This window comes from Varanus komodoensis, unplaced genomic scaffold (assembly GCF_004798865.1).
Source record: "Varanus komodoensis strain SLA01 unplaced genomic scaffold, ASM479886v1 scaffold27, whole genome shotgun sequence".
Taxonomy (NCBI): domain Eukaryota; kingdom Metazoa; phylum Chordata; class Lepidosauria; order Squamata; family Varanidae; genus Varanus; species Varanus komodoensis.
Genome location: NW_025335701.1, coordinates 4,001,976 through 4,028,885, shown reverse-complemented (window position 1 = coordinate 4,028,885; position 26,910 = coordinate 4,001,976). Strand labels below are relative to the sequence as shown.

At 43.3% G+C, this 26,910-nt stretch overlaps 1 long non-coding RNA gene across 1 annotated transcript; it reads right to left on the bottom strand.

The window, feature by feature from the left end:
- LOC123025517 lies at positions 1–25,191 on the bottom strand. The gene is made up of 3 exons (XR_006415130.1): positions 25,049–25,191; positions 15,134–15,136; positions 1–26 (listed from the first exon to the last, which is right to left on the bottom strand). It is a non-coding gene; the product is annotated as an uncharacterized LOC123025517 (long non-coding RNA).
- Positions 25,192–26,910: the final 1,719 nt, after the last annotated feature.

The following is a 26,910-nucleotide window of genomic DNA, read 5'->3' as shown; positions in this document are numbered from 1 at the left end:
AGATGGAGTGCTGGACTGGGTGGATCCTTGCTCTGAGCCAGCATGGCTTTTCTTACATTCCTATATTCAGATATGCCTTTCTCCCCTATACATTTGCACAGAATTCTTTGGAACAGAGTTTAATTTGAGCATATGTTGAGGGACGGGGCTTTTAAAGCTTGTCTGTTCTGTGATGGGCACTTCACAAGCCCCCAGTGTTTGCGGCAGAGCTCAGAGCTGGCAGGCTTCACCAGCTTCTCTTAAAACAAGGGATGCCTCCCATGTGTGCTGGCTTTGTATGGTCAGGACTGCTAGCCTGCAGGCTGGAAAAGGCACACCTGCGCTTGCATGCACCAGTGAAAAAAGATGAGATCCCATCCATTCCAGTTCTGGCAGTTTGGGCCTGAATTCCCCCACCCTGTGGTCCCAAAGGGGGTTACTGTAGTGCAAGGGAAGGGGTGGGGGGTGAAAGAACCAAAAAAAGACTGGTGGCCTCATTCTGTATTTTGTGGGCCAGCTTGGTTAGACGTGTTCTGGGTTAAAAGACATCACACAACAATATCCACCACATCATCTTTTACCCATATATCAGAGAAACATCCCCTTCAAATGCATTTAATCTTCTACTGTTCTTGGACTAATTTACACAAAAGACAGACATAGTTTATTCACTCACTTAGATTTATGCAATAAACGGGGTAGGAATAAGATGTTAATGCACAATCAGATTAAAGGAGGAAATATGCTACACAGAATGAAGTCTGTAAAGAACGTTACATGTTCTACAGTAGTCTGAGATGCAAAGATCTGTGTCTTTAAAATATGATTTCCCTGGAATCAAAGCCACTAATGGAATTTGGAATCATCCTTGCCCAGCCAGTCTAGATTTGCAACAGACCAAAGAGAGGCGGGTGGAGGAGGACATATCTTAGCTTTATATTTTTGAACAGCTCAGATAAAGTGTTATGGAAGTAATTAAAGGGGTATGTATTGCCTTGGGAAGAAATGTATCTATGATGATTCATAATTTCAAGGCTGCATTTCTGAGTCATTGAAAAAGAATTGTGCCCTGCAGATTTCAGAACTCCCCAACCAATGCAATTTATTTTCATAGAACATCTATCATACGAAGAAGCCCAATGTGCTGTGCGGAGAGTGAAGTGGAAGGGAGAGAATATATTACCCGAGCTGAATGCAACAGGGCTCCATGAAATGCAGAGAAACAAAGTGAAGGGCAGAGCAAACGTAAAGCAGGAGAGCAAAGAGAAGCAGAGTGCAGTTGAATATGACTAGAGCGTTGGTTAAAGGAGGCCTGCCCCCATGGAGAATGTCTTCTGTTCCGTTTCATTCTGCGACACCTGATTATTCAAGCATAAATATAAGGAACCCTCTGGAAATAGGCCACGTCTCAGTCCAGACTTCTCAAATTTGTCTGATAGTGAACTTCCAGGAGTTCACAGGGATCCCTCTCCCTACTTCTCATGAGAAGAGGGAGGGGAAATACCTCAGAGGGACTCCGGAGGTTCATATGGAACAGAACAGAACAGGTAGCCTTAACAGAAGCAGAGTCCCCAGACTGTACGGAGTAATTATTCTGCTCTGTTCTATGCTGGCCAGACCACATCTGGAGTAATATGTCCAGTTCTGGGAACCACAATTTTAAAAGTACACTCTCTCTCCTGTAGGAGAACAACCAGGACAGTGAGGAGTCTGGAAGAGAGTCTGATGAAGAACATGGAAATAATTGGCTATGCGGAATCTGAAGGAAAAAAAATGCACACAGTGAAAACATGATAGCCCTCTGAAGTGCTATCACATAGAAGATGGAGGCGATGGCTTTCTCTTTTGTTCCAGAGGACAGATATAAAGATCTGGGGTGAAAGTTGCAGATTTTGACTTAGCATTAGCTGATGTAACAGCTCTTCATCATCTGCATGGAAGATGGTGGATCCTCTTTTGCAAGGTGCAATGAGGCAGAATCTGCATGGGCATTTAAGTCACAGTAGGCTGTATGCTAAAGTTGCAAGATTCTCACACTGAGCACGGGGTTGGTCAGGATCTGGCATGGGCAAACTGCAGCCCTGGGGCCACATGCTGTCTGGGCTTTAATTTCTTAGCACCACGATCATTGGCACCTCAAAGAAAATGGATTGAAAATAATTGCTGGTATACATTTTTAAGCAGTTAAATGACAGGTATGCTAGTATGCTGGTACATTAAGTCCTATTCTAAAAATCTTAAAAGCAAATGTAATACCTATGCTAATTTGAGAGGTAGAAAACAGATCTTCAGAAAATTGCAAATGTTCAAAGTCACTTTCTGCAGCTGATTTGGGGAGGGGTTCTAAATCTACCCCAGCATATTTAATCAGAGCTGAATTGAATTTCTGATTGATGCAGAATAAGTGGTTTATCAGAAGAAAGGCTTCCTAAAACTTGTTTGGAAGAAAAGAGATTCTCTTTGCTGAGAAATATTGGTTGCAAAAACTATTTGAGCTTTTCACAAATTTTGGGGGTATAGCTAGCAGCTATATTTTTAAACAAACAAACAAACAAAAAAGATGTAGGAGTGCAAATTGATATAACTGCGCTTGTTATCATTACAATATCCAGGTGGTTAGCTAGCACAAAACAACAGCCCCAATATGAGAAAACTTTGCCAATCTCTATGGAAATGGAGTATCAGAAAGAGTCTAAGAGATTTAGACATCACGGTCTAAGATATTACCAAATGGATGCTATGATGAAATGGGGCTCATATCGGGGCATCCCAGCAGAAGATCACTTGCTGTTCTACCGAGAATCAATCCTTGAGAATTTGGCCCATGATGTATCTGAAAGTAGGGTGATCCACTGACCTTTGACTCTGGCCCTGCTCATATGCTGAGCATATACACCCTGACAAATTACCCATGAGTGAACCCTAACCCTAATCCTAACCCTAACCCTTGACAAAAAAGACAAAGCAATTAAAAGGTGATCTTCAAGGTCCTTCCCAGCCCTAAGATGTTTTGATTTGATGATAACCTCCACTCATTGCTGCTTCATGGACTGTTTGGTTTAACTAAGAGATAGGACTGGAGGGTGTGAAGCTTTATATTTCCTTTAGTTCATTTGTAGCCTTTTGCTGACTCGGCATTATTGGAGTGCTTGCACACTTCCACAAAGCCCCCTGAAATAAATAAATAGATACATAGATAAAATACGTGTGTTTATATGATAAAGAAGTGGCTTTATTCACACACAGGAGTACATAGAAAAAGAACCTTAATGCAAACTTGAGCACTGTGGTGGGTGGGGCAATGTTTTATCAATGGTAAAGTAGAGAAGAATATCCCTTGTTTTGTGAGTACTTGGAAGATACGGTCACAACATCTCAGGGGGCTTCTATGGCCCGCATGGGCGTGCTTAGCCAAGCCTCCAATCTCTTCGCCATGACTTTCCTGGCACTTTATGACCCTTTGGCCCCTGTGCTTAGAATGCCACAGTGCCCTTTGGAGTACTGACTGGCATCACCCCCTGAAAGCTGTGGAGCTCCAACTCGGGTGGCGCAGGAAGGCCTCCCTCACCTGGAAGGGCACAGTTTAGGGGTGATGGTGCCACAAATTATTTTCCTTTTCCTTTGACAGTAGTCTCCCAGATCAGCTAAGGACTGTCCTATACAACCCCACACCTATGGTGGTCTGTCTGTAAATTTAAATAAATGCAGTTCTGGTCCAACTCATCCACTTTATTTGTAATTCATTGTTTCTTTATTTCTGGTTTCTTGGTACCAATTATATACAGGGACTATTGCTAAGGCTGAATAAGGTTTTGTTTCCTCATTTTTGATGAAAATGTACCAAGCACACATACATTCCTCCATACTGGATATGGAAAGAGAATGAAATTTTTAAAAAGAGTGTGGGAAAAACTGGTGGGGACAGATCCATTCATCCACACTTTGAGTTCTTAGTGCATAAATCCATGTGTGTGCAACCATGTTAGTGCTGAGTTGCCATCTCTTTATTCCAATGGGTTCTTCATTTTCTTCTTTGATCATCTATGGCAGGCAAATATAACATGGTTCTCTCCAGGCTGGATTTATTGAACATGGCCAGTACACATTCAATAAGTGACTTTTCCATTTGGTTTTGATATGAAATTACCGAGATTCTCACATTTCATCATATTCTGAAAAGGATCTTGGGTTTTTATTCTTTCAAGAATTTGGAAGACAGACTAGATGAACCTGACGGATTTGGCCACCCTTAAGCTTTGTAGAAGGGAGGGCGGATGAAAGGCAACCGTGGTGAATGTGCATTGCTTTTGGAAATGGTAGGACATACTTGGAGTGGTGGCGTGATGGGGGAAGGCTGAGGATAAGCAAAGGCCTCAAAATCCGTGGATTAAAAAATGGAATAATTTGCCCTTAACTGTTACATCTTTTTCATTAAAGGTTTATATTTTAGTTTAAAAATCAGGATCTGTTTTTATTCTCAAGAATAAAATAGGCAGCAAGAAAAGAAACCTGCACTATATGAAACATCTTATAGAGATGTTACAGAATACCAAATAATTGTTTAACAAGTAGCTGTCCCAGCACTTTGTTTTTCAACTCAAGGCACATTTGTTTTTCAGTGAAAGGGATAAAAATAGATAAGCCTGTAGATGTCAGTGACGTTTGCCTGTCTCTCATTCTGTACAGAGCTACAGTTTCATAATGCCTGAACTTTTAGAAATACTATCATCATAATGAAAGAAAAGGAAGTTCTGAAAGTAGTATTTAAACTGAGATTTGAATAAGACTGCTGCAGTATTGAAGTGGGCGATGGAACTGGGTCCTAAGCATTTTCTTTTTTCCTTTGATTGGCTATATTGTTTTGAAACTGTTCAGAAAGACAAAGCGTTTTCTGGATAAAAGAATGACAGGAAGAAACAAGTAATGTTATTGTCAGCCTTGGAAGGCAGTCTAATAAAAAAGCACGATAGCATTTTCATTGACTTTAACCAATGCTTCTGATGAAAAGCATCCGATATGTATCTGATTATTTCTCCCCAAGTACCAGAGATTTGAAGCCAGTGGCTTTTTGCCACAATCAGTCTTGGTGCGTAGCACCGAGAATCCTCTGCTCTCACATTCTCCCCACAGCTCTCTTTCTTTTCCAATCTCAGGTAATTTCCATCCCATTCATCAGGGTGACCAAGGTGAACACTGTTCCATAATCAAGCCAGAACCAGAATGAAATGGATCTAGATAACAGATATTCTTTAGGATAGTCTGAAATTGTCCTACTGTGACCTTTTTAGTAGCTTTTTCCCAAAAGGGGTATTCACTACTGGATGGTAGTTATCTAACACCATTGGATTTAGAGTGGATTTTCGCAGGAGTGTCTACAGCATGCCCTTTTTAATGGCGGAAGGCAAACAAAGATGCCTTTGCCTGGGCCCCCTCTATCCCATCAGCCTGGCTAACTCTTCTTAGCCAATAATCACATGCACATTTACACTGATGGCATTATGTGCCCCCTAAGCTGCCAGTACAGAGGGAGAGAGTATGGTGGCTTCTTCGGGCTTCTGTGCTGATCCCTCTGAAGTCAGGCTGTCTGATGTCTATCGGGGGACAATGATGCTAGATCTTCTGTTTGACAGCCACCATGGTCCCATCTGTGTGTGTCATATAGGATAGAGAATTGTTGGGTAGCTCCCACATCTAGCTTGAGCACCCTGCCTTTTTGCTCATGCCCTATGTCTGATGAAGGAAACAGATGCAAAAGCGTTTCAGGAAAATGATGGGTCCATTTAACCAAAGGTGCCTATTGGAATTAGCAAGAGTCCTTCAACTGTCAGGCAAAGGTCCTTCAAGTATAACTATTTATAACTTACATAAGTATTTATTTATTGTATTTCTAGCCTGTTTTTTACCTTACACAGAACTCAAAGCAGCTTACAGAATTCTCCTCCTCCCACTCTCAAGCTTATTCCCACAACAACAGCTCTGTGAGGTAGGCTGGGCTGAGAGTCTGCAACTGGCACAAAGACACCCACTTGGCTCCATGGCTGAGCAGAGACTCAAACACAGTCCAACTGAGTCCCAGTTCCATGATCTTAACCACTACACCCACTGGCTTTCAAAGTAAGTAAAAGGTGATAGAAAGTCAGGAGGGGGCTTGGCTAGAGTTCTTCCGATCCCAAAAGTACTAGAAATCTGGCAGAAACATGTATGGCATTGGTATTATAATCTATTAAATGATAATTGATGAAAAGAGAACATATTGCTTCAGCTCAAGGCACACAAGAAAAGTGAATCACAGGTAGGTTGCAGCTATCTCCTGTTTTGATGAAGAGCAACACAGCTTTCTGTAGAGGGTGCCCTTTGTCTGCAAATGCTGTTTGGCAGAATGTTTCAATGAGAGATGTGTCAAATCTTCCTCTTGTTTCTGCAGTTGTTTCTGTTTTGCAGAAATGTTTCTGGGGCATTTATCAACGAAACCAGCTATGTCATTATCACAAAGGAAGGATTTTCAACTGGATGAGTTTGCATCCGAATATACATTGTACCATGTTGAGTGGCTTGAAATGGCCTTTTGTATTGGCTCATTTACTCATCATCTGTGTTGCATCTAATAACTTATTAGCCTGTGATTGTTTATTGTTGTTCTCTGTTGAAAAACTGAGGAGATCACTACAAGGCCATTGCTCAGGATATTGAACTATTGCACACCCTTCTCCATTCTGTGGAACTGGGTTAATGGAATATGTTTCAGCAAACACACAAGAATTCATTTTTAAAACCAAACAAAACATGGGTGGCATTGCACGCCTGCAAGACTGCCCTGTGAGTGAAGAGAAAGGTGGCTCTGTTGTGTTCCTCTAGAAGTAGAATATGTTCAGAGTTTGAATATTTGCTCGGCAGCTAAGCTTGGTGGAGGAGTGAACCATGCATGTGTGCTGAAGGGGCAAGTAGTACACATCCCTGAGAAGACTCAGAGTAGTAAATTACTCCTGCCTGTGATAACTCAGAGGGTTTTGCCTGTTGGGTGGTATAGAAATGTGGTAGATCAAGGGAAGGACGGAGGGATGGAGTCTTAGGAGCCTGGTGGTGGCTCTTTACAGACGTGGTGCAGCTCCGTCCCTCACACTGGGGGCTGAGGGCAGGGGACTCCCTTGGCCAAAATTTTGAGGAGCGTAGCCAAAGCAGCTGGCTTTTGTGCATCCATTTATTTCCCATAAGAAGAGCGACTGCCAATCCCTGCATTTCTAAACCTGCCTCAGATTCCATTTAAATCACTCTAGGATTTAACAAATATAAATGTGCTGATTATGTTTTACAGTCAATAATTGCTCTTTTCATCTGCTGCTTTTAAATCCTTTAACAGTTATGAAACCATATGGCTATGTGCATCTGTGTGTATCAGCCTTTCCCCACCATCTTCTGTCCAGGTATGCTACACTACCACGCCCATCATCCCCAGACAACATGATAGCCTATATTTTACACACACACAAATCGTGAGAACAAGGCATGTCTAGAACATTGTTAAATGTTTTCACGTTGAACATTCCTCACTAGCAAGAGTTTGCATTACATACTGGCCAAGGTGAAGAAGTTTCTCTCTTCCATAGCCTGAGGGAAGCTGACTGAAATGCATTCCTTTTAACTTCCATCCAGCAAGTCCCAACTTTCATCGGGCTGTTTGAAGGGCGAGTCATTAGCAGTCAGCTCCCAGTGGTCCAGACAGCAGAACATCATGTGCTGGTTTACCTTTACCATGCCACATGCTATCCGCCATTATGCATATGAAGGTTTTAGCCAGAGGCTGCTGTGATGTGTTGTGCTGGCAAACCCAGGAGGCAGGCATTCCTGAGACTCACAGCGACCCTTCGTAGCCGTAGAACATACCACTGGTTGTGTGAAGATGGTTTGGCCCACAAGTAATCCCAGCTACTCAGGCTCCGATGCCATGACAAGCCATGGCAACCCATGGCTGGGGCTTCTGTAGTAACGGTGGATGGCATGTCCTGTAGCAACTCCAGGGTTAATTAGTCCAGATGGGCTATCATGGCAAACCAATTGGCTGTCTTACAAAAACCAGTTGAGAGGGGAGTGGAGCCCAGCAAAATTCCTACTATTGCATCGAAGAATGGGCAACTAAGCCATGTTCAGGATCACCAGGATTCTGCTAACATTGTCTCACAATTTATTTCATGCTCGATTACCATTCACAGCTGCTGCTCACTCCTCATGAATGGAAAATTCAGACAAACTGAATAGTGATTAAATGGAAGAATTGTGCATATCTCCCCACTTTTGAATGAATTTCCTTAGGAGACAAAAGTTAGTCTGATCCAGTTTACTGAGGCTATTTGCAGAAATCAAACTGGAAATTAGGAACAAGCTGAAAAGAAATGCATCTTACAGTTTGCAGAATTTTCAGCGTTCTTCTAATGGGGCATGCTTTGAGCAAAACTGAAATTATTATACACCCATCACTATGTATAATCACTGACAGTAGCTTACTGTGATGATCCCTCTTCTTCCCTATCGAGAAGTGGGTAAGGCTTGTGGATGGGAACTCACCTGAGGCTGGTAGGAAAATTAGATGGAGCTGGTAGGTTACCTTTAGCTGGTGGGCTGCAGGTTCACCACCTCTCTGTAAACACACTTTTCAAAAGTGAGAGAAATATATAGAAAAGTGCTATAATGTTCTGAAAAATTTAACAGTACATTTAGAACTCATTCTTCATCTAAATACTGAGGATGTAGCTCTGAGTAAAGCCAAAATAAAACAAAAAATAAAGGAGATAAAGCCACCCTGCTTCATAAAGTTATTTTTATTCCCCCTCCCCTTTCTGCAATGCCAGTCCTAAATGAAATGTTTAATTCTCTTTATGTGTGTGACACCATCCATCACCATTTTAGTCAGACACATAATAATGTATAATCTCAGCTTGCTGTCCGCTTGTAAAAATGGGAATAGACTCAGTGAAATAAGCAATTTCCCCACAGAAAATTGGAAATTCTGCCAACCAATTCCAGGTGACTTGCCATCAATCAGTGTTAGATTCTCCCGAGGTGTTACTGAAGGGGATTGCTATAAGTGCAGGGCTTCACCTGGTGACTAATGGCACATAACAAATACATTCAAAAACTATAGAAATCTTATAATTGTCAGTTAACTTTCAGCAAAGACCTTCTTGGAGATTTGGAATAAAATAAGATCCCCCCCACACTGTCATATAGCAGCTATACCCTTGCTCTTATTATAACATGCTTAGGGGGAGACAAAAATTGTTACAAGCCGCTGTATCATCATGTCATGCCATCAAAGCCTATTCATGCACAAAGCCAGCCCATCATTATCCAGAGGCTTAACATGTGATTTTGTGCTTCTCTGTCATTGCTTTGATATTTGTACTCTGCCAATTATTCTGAATCCAAGCTCAAATAAGTTACACTTCCCTGTCAAACTTTTAAGTGTTATGATTAACACTGGGAGTGTAATTTCCAGGATAATCCTTTAAAAAAAATTAACTGCATGAGTATGTGAGATTCATTAATTCTCCTGACTGCTCACGTCCCCACGTACAGAGTCAGGCTGACTGTGAATTTACTTTAGAGATGGAAATATATTTGGTAGATAAGAAATCTTGACTGAACTGAACTAGCGTCAACCAGAGAAATTATGATGGATTTCTGATAGGAAACTCACAGGGCAGGGAAATAGGTTTGTCAAAGGAGAAATCCATTCAGATATGAAGCTAAGGTTCAAAAGCATACAATCTGAATCCCCTAGATGAGCCTCAAAGGGGGTTGGAAAGAGTCAGAAGAAAGGCTGAAAATTCAAAAGTAGATCTATGATCAGAACTGTTGCGGCAGATCCATCTGTTGCACTGGCACAGTCCATTCAAAGCCATTGGACCAAGTTTGTGTCCAGTTGACTGTGCTTCAACTAATCAGGTCATCTGTTGTTCTTGGAGGTTTTTTCCCAAGGTAAAAGCACCCATGGAAGCAGAGACCCAAAAGAGATCAATATTGCACCATTAAAGCAAATATACTTTTATTTCGGTAGGATCCCATATGCTGATTTTTAAATATGTTGAACAAGGGATGTTGGAGAATTCTTGGGGAAGAAACTCAGGGAGCTTGGGGAAGAAACTCAGGGAGCTGAAGGCCCAAGTGGCCTTCTTGTCAATCTTACCTGTCCAAGGATTTGGGCCAGGAAGGGACAGGAGTGCCTCCGAGGTGAATGACTGGCTTAGGATGTGGTGCCAGAAGGAAAGCTTTGGGTTCCTCGACCATGGCACTCGTTTTCTTGCCAATGGACTTCTGGCAAGGGATGGGTTACACCTCATGAGGATGGGGAAAAGGTCCTTTGGAGATGCTTTAGTGAACTTCGCCCGAAAGATTTAAACTTGGGCGGGGGGGGGGGGGTTCAGGCCCCCTGTGACGTGTCTGCACTGGACAAGTGTGGGGCGAGGATCAGGGCTCTGGGAGCAGGGTTTTAGAGATACTGCAGGGACTGACAGGACTCCCACAGAGAGGGGCCAGGTATCAGGGAGGAGGGGAGGAAGGAGGAGGCTGGGAACTCCAAGGAAAGGAAGAGGTGGGAAGGAGTTGAGGTGCATGTGCACCAATGCTAGGAGCATGGGTAATAAGCAGGAAGAGCTTGAAGCTCTCCTGGGAATAGGAGGGTATGACCTGGTGGGAATCACAGAAACTTGGTGGGATGAAAGGCAAGTCTGGAACGTGAACATAGAAGGGTATCACCTTTTTAGAAAGGAAAGGAAGGGAAAGAGAGGTGGGGGCGTGGCTTTTTATTTTATTTATTTATTTATTAAAATATTTCTATGCCGCCCTTGCCAAGGCCTTTGTACATCAGGGAAGGGATAGGATGCAGTGAGATAGAATGCAGCACAGATGGGAACTTGAGACCCTGGATGATGTCCTGACAGACCAGATTCTAAGGGTATCTCGGGGTAGAGACACAGTAATTATGGGAGATTTCAATCTCCCGGATATTACTTAGGAGACTCACTCGGCAGTGACAGCCAGGTCACATTGCTTCCTAGCAGCTATAGAGGGAGAGATTTTCATACAGAGGGTTCGAGAGGCGATGGGGGGGGGACATCCTTGACTTGGTCTTGACCAATAGGGAGGAACTGAAGTACAGATTAGGGGAGCTCTGGATGCGAGTGCTCACTCCATCCCTTGCTTTGAGATCAGGGGCCTGGGGACGTGCAGCAGGCCGAGCACTAGAAGCTGGGACTTCAAGAGGACCAACTTTGGCCAACTGAAGGCCAGACTGGGGAAAGTCTCCTGGGATGGGTTACTGGAAGGTAAGCGAGTTGAGGAGGGGTGGATGGCACTCAAAAGGGAGGTTTTGGAGGCGCAAGCCTTGACAATACCTCTAGTCAGTAAGGTGGGGAGGTGGAGGAGAGTGCGCCATGGATGCAAAAGGAGGTGGTTAGAGGGATTAGACGAAACACGAACCTCCATAGGAAATGGGTACTGGGGCAAATAGACAAAAAGGTATACTGGGAAGAGGAGGCCCGTTGCAGAAGGATTCTTCGCAAGGCTAAGGTTGATTACAAGCTGAGACTTGCCAAGAATATCAAGAGCAACAAAAAGGGCTTCTTTCAGCATATAAATAGGAAGAGGAAGGGGAGACAAGTAGTGGGACCACTAAATAAGGAGGAAGGCGATCCAGTGACTGATATGAGGGAACAGGCACAGATGCTAAATGACTATTTTGCCTCTGTGTTCTCCCCAGAGCAGGACAGGGGATATCTGCATAGGAGATTAGATGAGGCTGGGAACTTAGGGGCACAGGTTAGAGTTACCCCCCTTGAAGTCAAGGGGCTCCTCAGGGCATTGGACATTACAAAGGCACCAGACCCTGACGGGTTACACCCGAGAGTACTTAGAGAGTTGGCAGGGGTTCTCTCACTCCCTCTGGCCTCCATTTTTGAGACCTTGTGGAGAACGGGTGAGGTCCCAGAGGACTGGAGGGTGGCATCAGTGGTCCCAATTTTCAAAAAGGGTAGTAGAAGGGACATGGGGAATTATAGACCGGTTAGCCTTACTTCCATTGCAGGAAAAACAATGGAAAGGCTCATAATAGAGAGAGATCTAGTGATGCTAGATAGGGAAGGGAGGCTGACAGCCACACAACACGGCTTCCGCAAAAACAGGTTCTGCCAGACAAACGTTGTGGAATTCTGTGACAAGATTTCAAGGTGGCTAGATGGAGGGGATGCAGTGGATGTGGTATACCTGGACTTCAGCAAGGCCTTTGACAAAGTGCCCCATGATATCCTGGTGGAGAAATGGAGGAGTTTTGGGATACACCAAAGCACTGTCCAGTAGATTAGGGCATGGTTGACTGACCGAAAGCAGAAGGTAACCATTAGCAGGAAATCATGGGGATGGTGGCCAGTGACAAGTGGGGTCCCCCAGGGCTCTGTCCTGGGGCCGATCCTGTTTAATCTTTTCATTAACGACATGGAAGAAGGGGCGAACAGTCTGCTGATCAAATTCGCAGACGACACTAAAACTGGAGCAGTGGCCACAACTGAGGAGCAGGTACTCCAGATCCAAAAGGATCTGGACAGACTATGGAAGTGGGCAGGAGACAACAGGATGGCGTTCAATGTGGATAAGTGCAAGGTCTTGCACTTGGGGCATAGGAATAGCTGTCATAAACACAGGTTAGGTGACAAGTGGCTGGAGAGCAGCACTTGTGAAAGGGACCTCGGGGTACTGGTTGACTGCAGGCTAAACATGAGTCAGCAGTGTGATGCGGTGGTCAAGAGGGCGAACACCACCCTTGGTTGCATAGCCAGAAGTGTGGCTTCTAGATCAAGAGAGGTATTACTACCACTCTACACGACTCTGGTGCACCCGCAACTGGAGTATTGTGTTCAGTTTTGGGCCCCTCATTACAGAAAGGATATAGCCAGGTTGGAGTCAGTGCAGCGTAGGGCCACAAGGTTGGTGGCCGGTTTGCAGGGAATGCTGTATGAGGCGAGACTGAGGGAACTTGGTCTCTTTAGCCTAGAGAAGAGGAGACTCAGAGGGGATATGTTGGTGACATACAGGTATGCGAGGGGATGTCACATGGAGATGGGTAAAGACCTGTTCTCCCCTGCAGAGGAAGGCAGGATGTGCTCCCACAGAGCAAAGCTCAGGGAGCCAAGGTTCCATTTGGATGCCAGGAAGCACTTCCTGACAGTCAGGACCCCAAAGGTGTGGAATGGGCTTCCACGAGAGGTCATTGAGGCCCCATCGGTTCAGGTGTTCAAGGATAGACTGGATGTCCACATGGTGGGCATGTCGTGAGTGGAGCCGGCTGGTGCCGGAAGTCAGACTAGATGGCCCAGGGGACCCCTTCTGACTCGCTCTGTTTCTATGTTTCTATAACAAATTTGAGCAGACCCAGGTTTCTATGGATCTCACCTGCAGCTTCTGCAACAGGCCAACTTCTTCCAGGAAGTTTGGCTTTGTGGACCAGGTTTTTGTGGGATTCTGGGTTAATGCACACTTGCACATTAGTTCTAGTGTGCATTCGAACCGCAAAATTCTCATACCTCTCTAAAAAAAATTCTAAGAGCATCAATGAGCAGACAATGGAATGAAAGATGCCCCCAAACCCAGTTGGAACACATTTAACAAAATCCATACATCCCCAGTTGAAACCAGCTTTAACAGGTTATTTTTATAGGTTTTAATACTGTTTTACTTTTAATTCATATTTTATTTCATATTAAATTAATATTTTAGTTAGCATTTATTTATTTATTTATTTAAAAGCTTTTGTATGCCATCCTATTATACTAGATCTAAGAAAGACTTACAATAGTATTCCATTCTTTACTGCCCTGAGCATCCCATGTTGTTGGAAAGGCAGGACACAAACTGAACAAAGAAATATGTTACACAAACCGTGCAAACTCTTCTGCTTCCTGAGCTACTTTCCCAGCCTGAATGTCTTGCCCCACTAGGAATATGGGACACAAAGCAAGTATATTAGGCATGCTTACCTTTGTCAAGCAAAAAAACAGCTTTAAGGAAAGCAATTCAGATCAGAAAAGGGTTAACCACTCCCCACACCCGGGTCACTTAGGTCCCGTTTAAATTGGTGATCCATGTCTATCAATTGCCATTGAATACAAAACTAAGCAATTGGGTGTAGTTGAGTCTTTAATCAAAGACACATGGCAGTTTCTTTATGGAAATCTTTACACATGAAAGTGGAAAAAGTGGAATTCTTAAAAGTTGGGAATAATGCACTGGACTGCTTGGCCAGCAGAGTAACATGGTTCAACTTCTGCTGGATTTGCCACTTCAGACTGCAGTTGGGCTTCATATTAAAATGTTTCTTCACATGCAAAAGCTACTACATATGCAAAATTAGTCCCCTCCCTGATACTAGATTTTCCTTTTATTCCTGGAGGTTGTGATGGTTTTCTAGGGACCAAACATGACATGGGTACCGGGTGCAACAGTTTCCTTATACATTTTCATGATGAGAAACTGACACTGGACACTGAGTAGGAGTAGTGGAGAAAAGGAGATCCCTCCTCTTTCTTGATAGGAGGATCTGGACCGTCTTCCAATTTGTTCTTTAGTTTGGTGGTAAGTTATTATGAGGTTTTGTCTCTCTGTATGCACAAGTCACTTTCAGTCACCAGCTTAATAAAAGGAGGTTATATTTTTAGTTAAAATAGAGGGAGCAGGATAACTCGTGGGTCTAATCTGGTTCACAGAGGTCGTCCATTGAGCCTGCGGTGGCTGGGAATCCACCCTGGCATCCAAGTCTCATTTCCAAGCTACGGTCACAGCCCAACAGCTACTAGAGACTCTGCAAGGGCAGGGGGGATCTCCTAGTTATCTCTGATCTGTGACTGGTGATAACAAGAGAATTTCTCTGCATGCCACTCCGTCTCTCACTGGAGAACAAAGAGATGGGGAAGCTGGGAGATACATCTGCCCTGAATCTTCTTCCAGGGGAAGAGGGAAATGGGACAGGTGCAGGAGTGGTTCCCAAGTGCTGCACTCTACGGACAAATGTGGACGGCCCCCTTGTTACCTCTGATGAGCGATCCCTCTGTTCAGGCCAGCAGAGGGCTGGTGAGTGGTAGGAGCAGAGCATGGGGGGTACCCATTCCTCCACGAGCTGTCCTAGGCAACACATGGGTCACTTTAGGCCTTCCCTTAATTTAGCCTGTGGGGGAAAGTGTGGTTTTGGGTATGCAGGTCCAAACTATGTGAAGCCACATTCAAGCAAAAAGGAAAGCAGAAAGTGGGAAATGGGAGCAAGGTGGCCCAGTCTTACTGCTGGAGCTCCAGGAATCTCAGAGTGTGCAAGCATTACTGAGATTCAAGGGTTCATTATGTTGCTGCTGTTTCTTCCTGCTTATAGCCAGTATGTGTGATACTGCACCTATTCCAGGCCTTAATAAGCAGCAGCCCTGGGTGTGGGGATGAGGAGCTGATTTGAAATATGAAAGAGGCTTCTTCTCATAATAAAGCAGTGACAGTGACACAGATCTCCTAATCAGGCATTTAATAATTTTGCATTGTAGCTTGGAAAATGTCTTTCATTAAAATTCTCTTGCTAGCAACCACATGCCAGGCAATTATTCTTGAACAGAGGATTTCAAAGTCTGAGTAAATTAAATGGGCTCTGTTCTAAAAGCAAAACTGCCCTGAGAGCATCATTACTTTTACGAAATAGCAGACCTGAGCTGATACCAGCCTCCTTGCCTCTCCTTGGTGTGTGTGTGCAATTCCAAGGGTGTTGATGAGAGGTGAGTGCACCTGTTAGGGCAGGTCACACACAAAAAAATGCTCCAAATGGAAAGAACAGCTTGAATTTCACTCCCAGGCCATCAGAGGAGAATTTTGCTGCAGTGAGGAAACAACCGACCTCGCTTGCCAGCATAAGAAGAACGGTCTTGTTCTACGAAGGGCCTCTCTATTACATTTGCAAAGGAAAATGCTATGGCTGGAACTCTCCTTCAGCGAGGAGACCATGAACCCACCATGATGGAATCATAGGCAGCATGCCTAGTTGCAGCTGATGCTCAAGCTGGTTCAGGGGCTCATGGTCCTGCTGCTCCTGTCTTTCCCCCTCTATTGACTCCTTCCATGCCTCCATCTCTGTGCCACCCATTTAATTCAACATCAGGCACCCTGCGGATCTAGCCACCATGGAAGAGGCATATGCAAATAAAACATAATTTTCAGCAGTTCAGCTACCCACCCCTGTAGTCATTATATGTGCAGTCCGATGTTGCACTTGCTCAGGTTTTCCATCAGCAGATAGGCAAGTACTTTATTACTGTCAATCGACCTGCATATAAACAGGCACATGAAACAGAATTCAAAACAATTAAGACAAAAACATTAAAAATAATAGATTGAATGAATGCAAGTGCAGCCTAAGGGTAGAGCCTCACATATTTTAATTGTTGCTGCAGAAAATTTAGCGGCTTTCAGAGTGACCTGTGCTTTTACATCAGAAAGAGGGAAAGGAACATAAAATGCATGTGGACATCCTGGCAAATTAACCAAATAGTTTCACTAAAACCTTTTTGGATATCCCAATGCAAAGAACAAAAGTAAAGGATGCAAGTTACTGGTTCAATCTCACCTGGTTTGCATGGACACCTGTGATCATCATAAGGCACTTTCAGACTTCGGGAACCATTGTTGTTGGTAGATCTGCAGAGGGAGCTTTCAGAAGTATTATCGGTCAGGTGGGGAGTGGGGGCTTAGGAAGAGTCTCTCCCTTCCCTGTGGTGGGAATAGGAGAGCATAATTCAGCTGGGGTTAGTTTTGGAGAACATCTTTATGGCAACTGGCAAGTTTGGAGGTTTTTGTGGCCTAGCATGGAAACATGGGTTGCCTCTGAGGCCAACTCTCCTCAACCACTTGGAGTTTTATGGCTGTGGGAGGAGGTAGCATGGAAAGGCCTCCATAGAGCATGTCGGTACAGATCCGGTGGTGGTGAGAGGCCCCATCCAGCTGAAATGGACTGAGTGTCTCCCTGCTAATACCACAAGAGAGTTGCCCATAAAGTGGCAGCCTTCAAGCTCTGAAGATCTCTTTTAAATAAATGCGGCCCAAGTGCAGACCAAATACAGTGTGTCTGTCTCTTTATTCCTCCTCCCTTTCACTTGCAAATATGCAAGGTACATCATTCAGTCAGTCATTCATTCTTTCTATAATGAAATGTATATCTAGAGAAGGAGAGGGAGGGAAGGAGGTGTTACATGGCACAATAGCAAAGCAACAAGGCAGCTCTGGATCCACTATAGAAGCAGTCGGTTTTAAGCTAAAATATACAAGGAAGACAGAATAACAATAGGGTAATTTCAAGCTATATTTAGAGCTAAACATTTCAGCTTCTGCCTTCATCAGTAGCTGTGATGATAAATGGAGACCAAGAGGATTTTTGCTCCTTAGGAATTTTCACACACAATATATATATATATATATATATATATATATATATACACACACACATATATATATATATATATACACACACACACACACACACACACACATATTATTATTATTATTATTATTATTATTATTATTATTATTAAACATTTCTATGCCGCCCCTTGCCGAAACCTCGGGGCGGCTTACAACACAATAAAATACATTGAAATACAATAGAACATAATAAATTACCATTAAATACAAAAATACAAAAAAATACACTGAGTTACAAACATAATAATATAAAATTAAAATTATCAGTATAAAATAAGTAAATAATATAGGAGGAGAAAAGAGAAGGATGTATGTATGTATATGTATGTATGCACATGTACATGCATGCACACACAGAGTTGTGTTTCTTACAACATTTTCAGTTGCTCTTTATCATAACTGTGGGGCAGACCCTGCTTCTCTAATGTGTGTTGATTATACATGCAATGAAGGCAGGCATTTCCTGTTTTGGAGTGCTAATATGGACCAAGAAACAGGCAAGCATACAATGACGAGTACCATATCAGTCAGACATTCCTAGGGGCTATCTCAGAAAAGAAATAGGGACATAGAACAATTACTCCCCCACACCATCCCTCCCTGGAACTCCTTCCCAACTTCCTAGTCTGAAAATCCTGAAAGTCAGGACTAACTTAAAACAGCAAAAGGAAAATGCCACCACTGCAGTATCAAATAACTCTCAGGCACAGTATTTCATTTGATTCCTCCCAGATCTTAAGGGACTGTTGCTAAGATCCAATTTAGTGAAATATTAAATAAAACTGATAAAAAGATTTATAGAATGCTGAAATGATACTAAACAGGCCATGCCATTCCGGTGGAGGATTCGCTGTCAAAGTGGCCAGGCTGAAGTCCTGTATTCATCAGTAATTTTTAATCATTTCTAAAATATATACAGCTCCCAGAATCTTGTGATGGTAAGAGGTGAGTGCCCTTGATTTGGTAAATGGGCCCATGAGATGCAATGCAGCATCACCTTCTGCTCTCCACTGTTTCTCTTACCTGCCATCACACACAGAGGACTAACAAAAGGAACATATGGCACATAATGCTACTGGACTCATTATTCTATCATGCACAGTGTAGAGTTGACTTCTGTTTGGTTCCACACCGATGTTACTTACTTTCCAGGTGTGTATCTTTGTATTCCTTGAGGGCTGGCAGTTTCTCCGAGATGCTTAAATTCGTCTCAAGGCCTCCCTCTGATGAGGAGAGGTTGAAGAGATTGATTTGATGATATGAATCAAACTAAGAGCAAGGGGAAGAAACCTGAGGTTGCAGTGGCCCAGAGTACTGTTGTGCTTTGTGGGACCGAGCATTTCTAGGCTCTCGCTGCCTGTGTTGGTGCATGCCTGCTTGCCCCCTTCCAGTTTGTAAAATAAACAGAGATGGTGGTGATGATGGTGTTGCAAAAAGACAAGTCTTCATTATTCTGTGTACTGATGTACTGCATTTTTATTCTGCTCAATAGCTTTCTGGACAATTTGCAAACAATGGAATACAGAAATTGTACCTGGGACAATGCGAATAAATCTTTACAGGGAAAAATTATTTATGGGTACTTATAGTTCATACAAAGGATGCAGATGGTGCAGTGGTTTAAACTGCTGACCTGCTGGGCCAGTTGATTGAAAGGTCGCCAGTTCGAATCTGCACAAAGGGGTGAGACCCCGTTCCTCCGTCCCAGCTCCTGGCAACCTTGCAGTTCGAAAGCCTATAAATGCAAGTAGGTAAATAGGTACCACTTTGGTGGGAAGGTAGCAGCGTTCTGTGCACTTCGGTGTTTTGTCATGCCAGCCACATGACCACGGAGACTGTCTGCAGACAAACGCTGGCTCCCTCGGCTAGGAAACGGAGATGAGCACTGCTCCCTAGAGTCAGACATGACTGGACTTTAATGACCTTTACCTTTACCTTTATTGTTCATACAGCAGTGTCCCTGCTCCTCTTGCCTGGAAAGAACTAGAACTTTTAGACCAATCTCCCAGTTCTGGGAAAAGTGGCAGCACCAGAGGCCCCGTTACTCCTATTTCTTTCAGCAGTTGAGGCTCTGCACCTGTCTAAGGTGGCTGCTGCATTACTGCCGAGCTAATCCTCTCTGGAAGGGGTGCCTGAGCCTCTTTCTATCAGCTACAGCTGTGTGTGTATCCAGCCAGCTCCTGGGCTGCTGAGACCAGCCCTGACTAGATTCTCCTGTCCTGATGAAACCACCTCCTTCTGCACGTGAAAACCCACACGTGGGGTCTGCTATGATTCATGTCACCCTGCTATTTGCCCTGTCAATACTCGCTGATCACTCTTCTCACTGCAACCTTGTGCACTATCCTCTCGCTGTTGAATCACAGTGCTCTCTGTTTGCCTGCCTTGTTTTGTGCAAGGCACCCATTCTTCCCTCATCCTCATCTCCTCTACTGCCTGTGTGACCCATAACCTATAAAACATTCTGCACATTTTTGGGGAACTTGTACTTCGAGTGCATGACTCTCCAGCAGCACTGTGTCGGCAAAATAATTGCCCCATGTTGTCAGCAAAATAATCACTTTGTTCTGGGATAAACTAGTGGTTCGCAATGCATCCTGGGATTCCCATAAGCTAACTGTAATGTCAAGGAGGGGATCTCTGTGCACCCTTGGCCCCCACCAACAGTGGAGTGTCTCATCATTCCCATGCTTAAAAATGAGTGCATTTCTTACTGAAATAGGTCGCTGTTAGTGTTTATAACTATGGGTTCAAAGGAGTTTGTTGAATGTGTTGGACTGAGATCTTTCGGGAAAGCTACTTGTCTTTTTCCATGTTCCTTATGACAGCCATTTTGTGGTGGTGGCCAGGGCAGCTTCTCAAATTATGAAATAAGCCTATGGCCAAATCATGATCTGTACAACTACTGCAAATGGATCAAGTAACATAAATACCTTGTTCAGCCTCTCGCAAATCTTTTAGCATATCATTGAAAACCAGCCATATTTGCTGCAGAGATATCCATAATAATTCCATGTTCATCTGTGTGACACCATTTCATTGACTTGGTGGTGTCATGAGCGGGGCAGTTGAATTATGGTGTTACATCCAGAGCAAAAATTGCAGTTCTGATATACCATGGCACCTTACCATGGCCAAAGTCCCTAGACTACCTAGACCAGTGATGGTGAACCTTTTAGAGACTGAGTGCCCAAACTACAACCCAAAACCCACTTATTTATCGCAAAGTGCCAACACTGCAATAAAAGCTGAAAACTGAGGTTTTTGTTTAGAAATCAGCCAGTCCAAGCGCGCGCGCGCGCACACACACACACACACACACACACACAAACACAAACACATATATCCTTGGCAGTGCACTGGCTGGCCATGCGAAAGCTCGGACGGGTCGCAGCTAATGAGTTGCAGCTCATGATTTCATCGCCTGGTGCTGCTACTCCTTTCCGAGCATGCACATGGCCCCTGTGTGTGCTGTTATCCGATGCTCGGCTGCTGGGGCGATGCTGGGGTGACTTGGCTCACGTGCCAACAGAGAGGGCTCTGCGTGCCCACTGCGGCAAGTGTGTCATAGGTTCGCCACCACTGACCTACATACTGAAGGTGCTATTGAAAAAAGTATCAATAAGCCTACTAATAAGTCTTTAGTTACTGCAAGCATAGAAAGTATAAGTTAAGTTTTATACTCCTCCTCTAGAAAGTACAGAATTTTATACTGAAAAATAGGTTGTCTTGAATGCATGCCTTTGTTGGACCCAGGTCTTGTATTCTTCCTTCAAATTTAACTTGGAGAATTTCTGAAGTAAGGCATGTGGTTTGTCATCACTTTAATTTCCTTCAGCTTTTTTTCTCATCTCCTCAGCCACACTTCCCAATATTACTCATGTAGATGTTTGGATTTATCAAAAAGGGGAAAGGTCCAGTGGCTATAATGGTACAATTGTATGCATGATTGCCTCAGGGTTCTTTCTGTGTTTTACCAAGGTGAAGCAGCACCTATGGACAGGTCAAAATACCACACAGGAAGACTCTCGAGCAGTCACATCAACCTTTTGCCATGTTGCATCAATGCACGCACGGCCATCGTAGAACAGAAAACTGTCATGCCCTAAAAACCACGTGGAGAACATGATCAGTTCGAGGGGTGGGCATCTTGCTTTCATTGCCCACAACATACCACAAAACATTTTTAACTGGTTTAAAACAGCATGCAGAGCACTACAGAGTTCCAAACAAGCCAAAAATATATTTTTGTAAGCTGAATTTGATGTTTTTGGTGTGCTATAATGCTCCAGGGACTTTTTATTTCATTCTTTCAGGTCATCCACAAACTGTAGCCCATGCCAGCAGTGGTGGTGGTGGGAAAGATCTCCAGACCTTCCAGAACTGCTCATTCCTGCCCAATACAAAATGCAAATATCCACAGCAACAGATTAAGTAGGTCTGTGTGATCAGCTTTATTTTGGCAAAAGAGCTGGGGAATTAGAAACTCCAAAATCTAGAGGCCACCTCAGATGATCAGTCTGAAATGCTGTAATATCACAATTCTGTGGTACTAAGATGTAAGACAAAACAAACTGGAGAGAGGTTTTCAAGCAGGTAGAAACAAATCCAAGGTTTTGTTGCAGCATTCAGAATATATTGCTAACAACAAAGGAAATCTCTCTTAGCTCTGATTCTATCATAACAGGTGGTATCTGTGCATTGGAATAGGGTGCTGGGCAGCAACAAGACACAGATGTCCTTTAAAATATAGATATATTTCTAGTCTCACTATGGCCTATTCCTTGGAGAAGTTTTCAATTTGTATTTTGGCTCTATCACTTCAGGTAGCATTGGAAGACTCACCTGTGAAAACCTTGCCAACAATGAGAAGACTTCCACATACAGAAAAGTAACATACCAGGAAGAAGGTTAGGTAAGACTTTCTACAGCTGAGCTCCTGACTTTTCAAATTACTTTCCTCATCTTACTTCTAAGCAGAAAAGGGGGATTATGTCACCAAATTTTTCAAGGGGAAAAATAGACTTAGGATCGTGCTGGAGGCTTTGTTGGGGAACAGAGGGAGAAATGGAAACTATCTTTGTCTCCTTTTCATCTTCAACGTAAAGCTGTGGATATGCTAAACCAGTGCTGGCTGTAGCAGTGGACTGGATGAAGGCAGACAAATGGAAGCTCAGTCCAGATAAGATCGGATGGTGAGTGTCCATTTTGATCTAGAGGGGGTTTTACTCAGCCTGGAGGAGCAGGTTCGACATGCGGCTCCAAAGGCCTTCTACCAGCTTGGCCCAGCTTGGCCCCTCTCCAGGCAGAGAGGACCTGGATTCAGTAATCTATGTTTTGGTAATCTCTCAACTAGACTATTGCAACTCACTTTAAGGGGGCTGTCCCTGAAGCTGCAGCTGGTGCAGAACATGGCAGCCAGAATAGTAACTGGGGCCCATAGGTCTGGACATTTAAGACCAGTTCTGTCTTGCCTGCACTAGCTGCCTCTATGCTTCTGCAGCAAAATCAAGGTGATGGTTTTAACATATGAATCCAACATGGCTAACATGGCTTAGGACCCCAGTACCTCTCAAAGCACCTTTCCCAACCGTAATCTTCTTGGACACTGTGCTCAGCTTCTGGGGCCTTCCTCTGAGTGCCAACCCCACCGGAGGCTCAGAGGACAACCATGGGGGAAGGGGCCACTTTTCAGTGGTGGCCCATCTTTGGAATAAGCCTCCTCCTGTGGTCTTCCTAGCACCAAATTTTCCCTCTTTTCAGCACCAGGCCTTTAAAGACCTCCTTGGTTATCCAGGGGCCTGAAGGGATCATCCAGATGATTCTTCTTCTTTGCTGGGTCTTTTCCTGCCATTTAAAATAATTTAAAGATTATTTTAACACTGCTGCTTTTATGGTATTTGTACTGTATTGTATTGTTTTATACATTGCTGTAAACTCTCCAGAGACCTGTACACCCTGTACACTCTCACATGATGGTCCCAATCCAGATTGAGCCATTGTCCCCTTCAGAAAAAGGTCAGGATCTCCTAGATGTCAGTCATGAAGCATTGTTTTTCTCACTTAGTTCTCAGGTGGATTTTTTTTTTCTGAGTAAATATATGTAGGTTTGGTGTGCCCAGATGCTAAAAACAACAACAACACACACACACACAGAGTAATCATAATTTGGCTTGCATCTACAGGATATATATATATATATATATATATATATATATATATAGTTCAAGAAAAATTCTGAAGAGCCTAGATAATTATCTGCATAATAAGTGGTATGATTTTGGCCTCAGCTTTATTATATTCCATTGCAATTTTTGAAGCTAGTGCCTTTTGAACAAGTAAGTGAGTGTATGAGCTTAGTACAATGTTTCAAGATCTCTAGATTAGCATAAGAACCAGCAAAGGGAACAGAAGTGAAATCTCACAGTAGGTGACCCATTCATCTGAAAGGGATTTGGTTTCTATCTTCTGCCTTTCAAGTAGGTGTCTTCTCTTATGTTCAAGTTTATGTGAAATGTAAATAATTACAAAACATTTTAATTTTCCAACTGTCAGTGACTCTGACTTCACTTTCTCAGCTTCTCCAGTGGGATTTGGAGCTTAGAAAATAGCTTCCTCTGAATTCACAAAACATTATTTTTCATAATGTTTTTCTCCATTGGAACGCCTCCAAAGAAAGCTGCTCAAGAGGAATAGAGATGAGGAGAAAAATATGAAACTGGCATTTCCCCCAACAACTGTCATGGAAGGTCACCTTGGTTAAAAGACAGAATGAAGATGATTACCGGGAAGGATGGGGAAAGAAAACAATGGCATGCAGTTGATAGGTTTTTAATTCCAAGTAGAAAGGATGTGATTCTTGCATCTTAAAGATTTGGCAACATACATGCCAGCCATTCATCCATGTGTATGTGAACATGACTAGAGAGACTCAGAGCTTCCCAAAGGAGTTCCCAAATAGATGGCATCTGTATGATTGCCTCTTTGTTTGCAACCCAATGCCATGACATTAAGTAAATCCCTTCTCCACTAGAAATAGCCACTCTGGAAGGCAACTGCTTTACCATGTACTTGGAGGGCTCTCTTCCTAGGCTGCTCAGCCTGGCCTTGACCCTGAATGACCAAGTGTCGGCTGTTGCCAGGGGTGACTGGTGCATACCACTTTTGGAAATATATATCTGGCTGTGTTGATTCAAAGTAACCTCATATCTAGTGCAAGGTGATCAGCTTTGAAGAATTCTTAGAAGCTATGGGTGACCAAGCATGAAGCGGCCAAATAGTTACTACAGGATGCATACAAAGAACATGCAACTTTCTTATTAAAACAGCTGCACAGGCTTCCAGTCCATTTCATGCTGTGAGCAAACTGAAGCTCAATTCAGACAAAATTGAGATGCTATTGGAAGGTTCTTCTTCTGGTCAGATGGAGAGAATTCAACCTGTTGCATTCCCCTTGACATTGCAGGTTCATAGCTTGTGGGACTTTGAGGTCCAGGTGGCTTCAGTGACTTGGAGAGCCTTCTACCAGCTTCAGCTTTGGTTGGTTGCTCAGCTATGCTCCTATCTAGACAAATTAGATCACCTCCTGGGTAGGTGACGTGGATCTTGTCCTGAATGGGGTTGCACTCCTTCTAAAGGACCAGGTCCACAGCTTGGGAGTGCTCCTCGACCCGGAGCTGACTTTGGAAGCTCAAGTGTTGGCAGTGGCGAGGAGCGCTTTCCATCAGCTTCAGCTGATCCATCAGCTGCGTCCCTACCTGGAGGACGACTGCCTAGCAACAGTGATGCATGCATTGGTTACTTCCCGATTGAACTTCTGTAATGTGCTCTACATGGGGCTGCCCTTGAAGACAGTTCGGATACTTCAGATGGTACAAAATAAAGCAGCCAGGTTGCTGATGAGGACTGGGCATTGTTCTCATATAACCCCAGTCCTCTACCAGCTTCACTGGCTTCCCATCAAAGTCCGGGCTCAATTCAAGGTGTTGGTAATTACTTATAAAGCCCTTAATGGCTTGGGACCCAGATACCTGAAGGAACACCTGCAGCCATATTTGTCCTGCTGCCCCTTGAGATCGGCAGCAGAGGCTCTCCTCCGGGAGCCTTCTGTAAGAGATATCAGGAAGCAAAGTACCCGGAGGAGGGCTTTCTCTACAGTGGCACACCATCTCTGGAATGTGCTCCCCAGAGAGGCCCGCCTGGTACAGTTGTTATTTGCTTTTCAGCGCCAGGCTAAGACCTTTTTATTCAAACAGTATTTTAATAATCTTTAATATTTATAGTTTTTAATTGTGCAGCCAGTGTGTTTCCAAGTTTTAATTGTAATTGTAATTGTATTTGTTTTATTTAGTTATTGCTGTGACCCATTCTGAGGCTATGTAGCAAGGGGACAGCATATAAAAACTTTAAATAAATAAATAAACAAACAAATAAATAAAATTAGGGATCTATGCTCTGGTAAACTCTAAACTAGATTACTACAATACATTCTATGTGGGGCTGACGTTAAAGACTCATGTGTGCAGACAAATGCCTGTATAGAGTTATTGGGTTTTCTATGGGGGAAATGGGGGGTGGAGGCAAGAGACTATGCCTGCCCTTTTCTAGAGAGGAACTACTAGAAGTTCAAAAGTGTGGCTTTCACAGGAATGAAGACATAGGTACAAATATTAACCCCTGTTCCCCCAATTCCTACTGTTCAAATAAAAATTGGACCATTTCATCCCAGGCAGCTTTAAAGGAAAAAGGCCATGAATCCCAGAAATTGCCGATCTTTATATGGCAGACTTGGAGTATAACTTTGTTGCCACTGGACATTGTTAATTGATGTAGTTAACAGGAAAACCTACAAGTCAGGAATTCCTCATTGAAAACCTCCCTCTGTCATGAACTTACTAAGTTCAAGCAAACTACTCAGTCACAGCCTCAGTCACACCCTCTGCAGCAGGAGGCTAAGAATACTAACCTACCTGGAGAACTGTTATAACAATTGTAATCAGTAATGTGCATCAAGCACTTTGAATGTTATCATGCTTGCATCAATTCTACGAGTTAGCAATTTCCTTGATTTTCTTCTATTGAACATTTATGGAGTACTTGTTACTTGAAATATTGTTTTACTTCACTGAAGTAGCAAACTTATCCATTTTTTCAAAATAGGGTGCAAAGAAAATGATTTGAAATTATTTCAATCCGTTGTCTTTAACTAAAGTGTTTTGTAAAACAGAGAAGGAAAATAGAAGAAAAAATGTTAAACATCACAGGAAGACTCTCTCCATATGTGTGTGTGTGTGTGTGTTTACTTGATAAGCTGAAGGAAAGATAATTTGAAATAAAAATAATAATAAAATTCAAGCTGCCATATTACTTGAACAATGCAAAACTGCCATATTGCTTGAACAATGCAAATGATCCTTAGAAGCTTCCACTTGAGAAATCTTAACA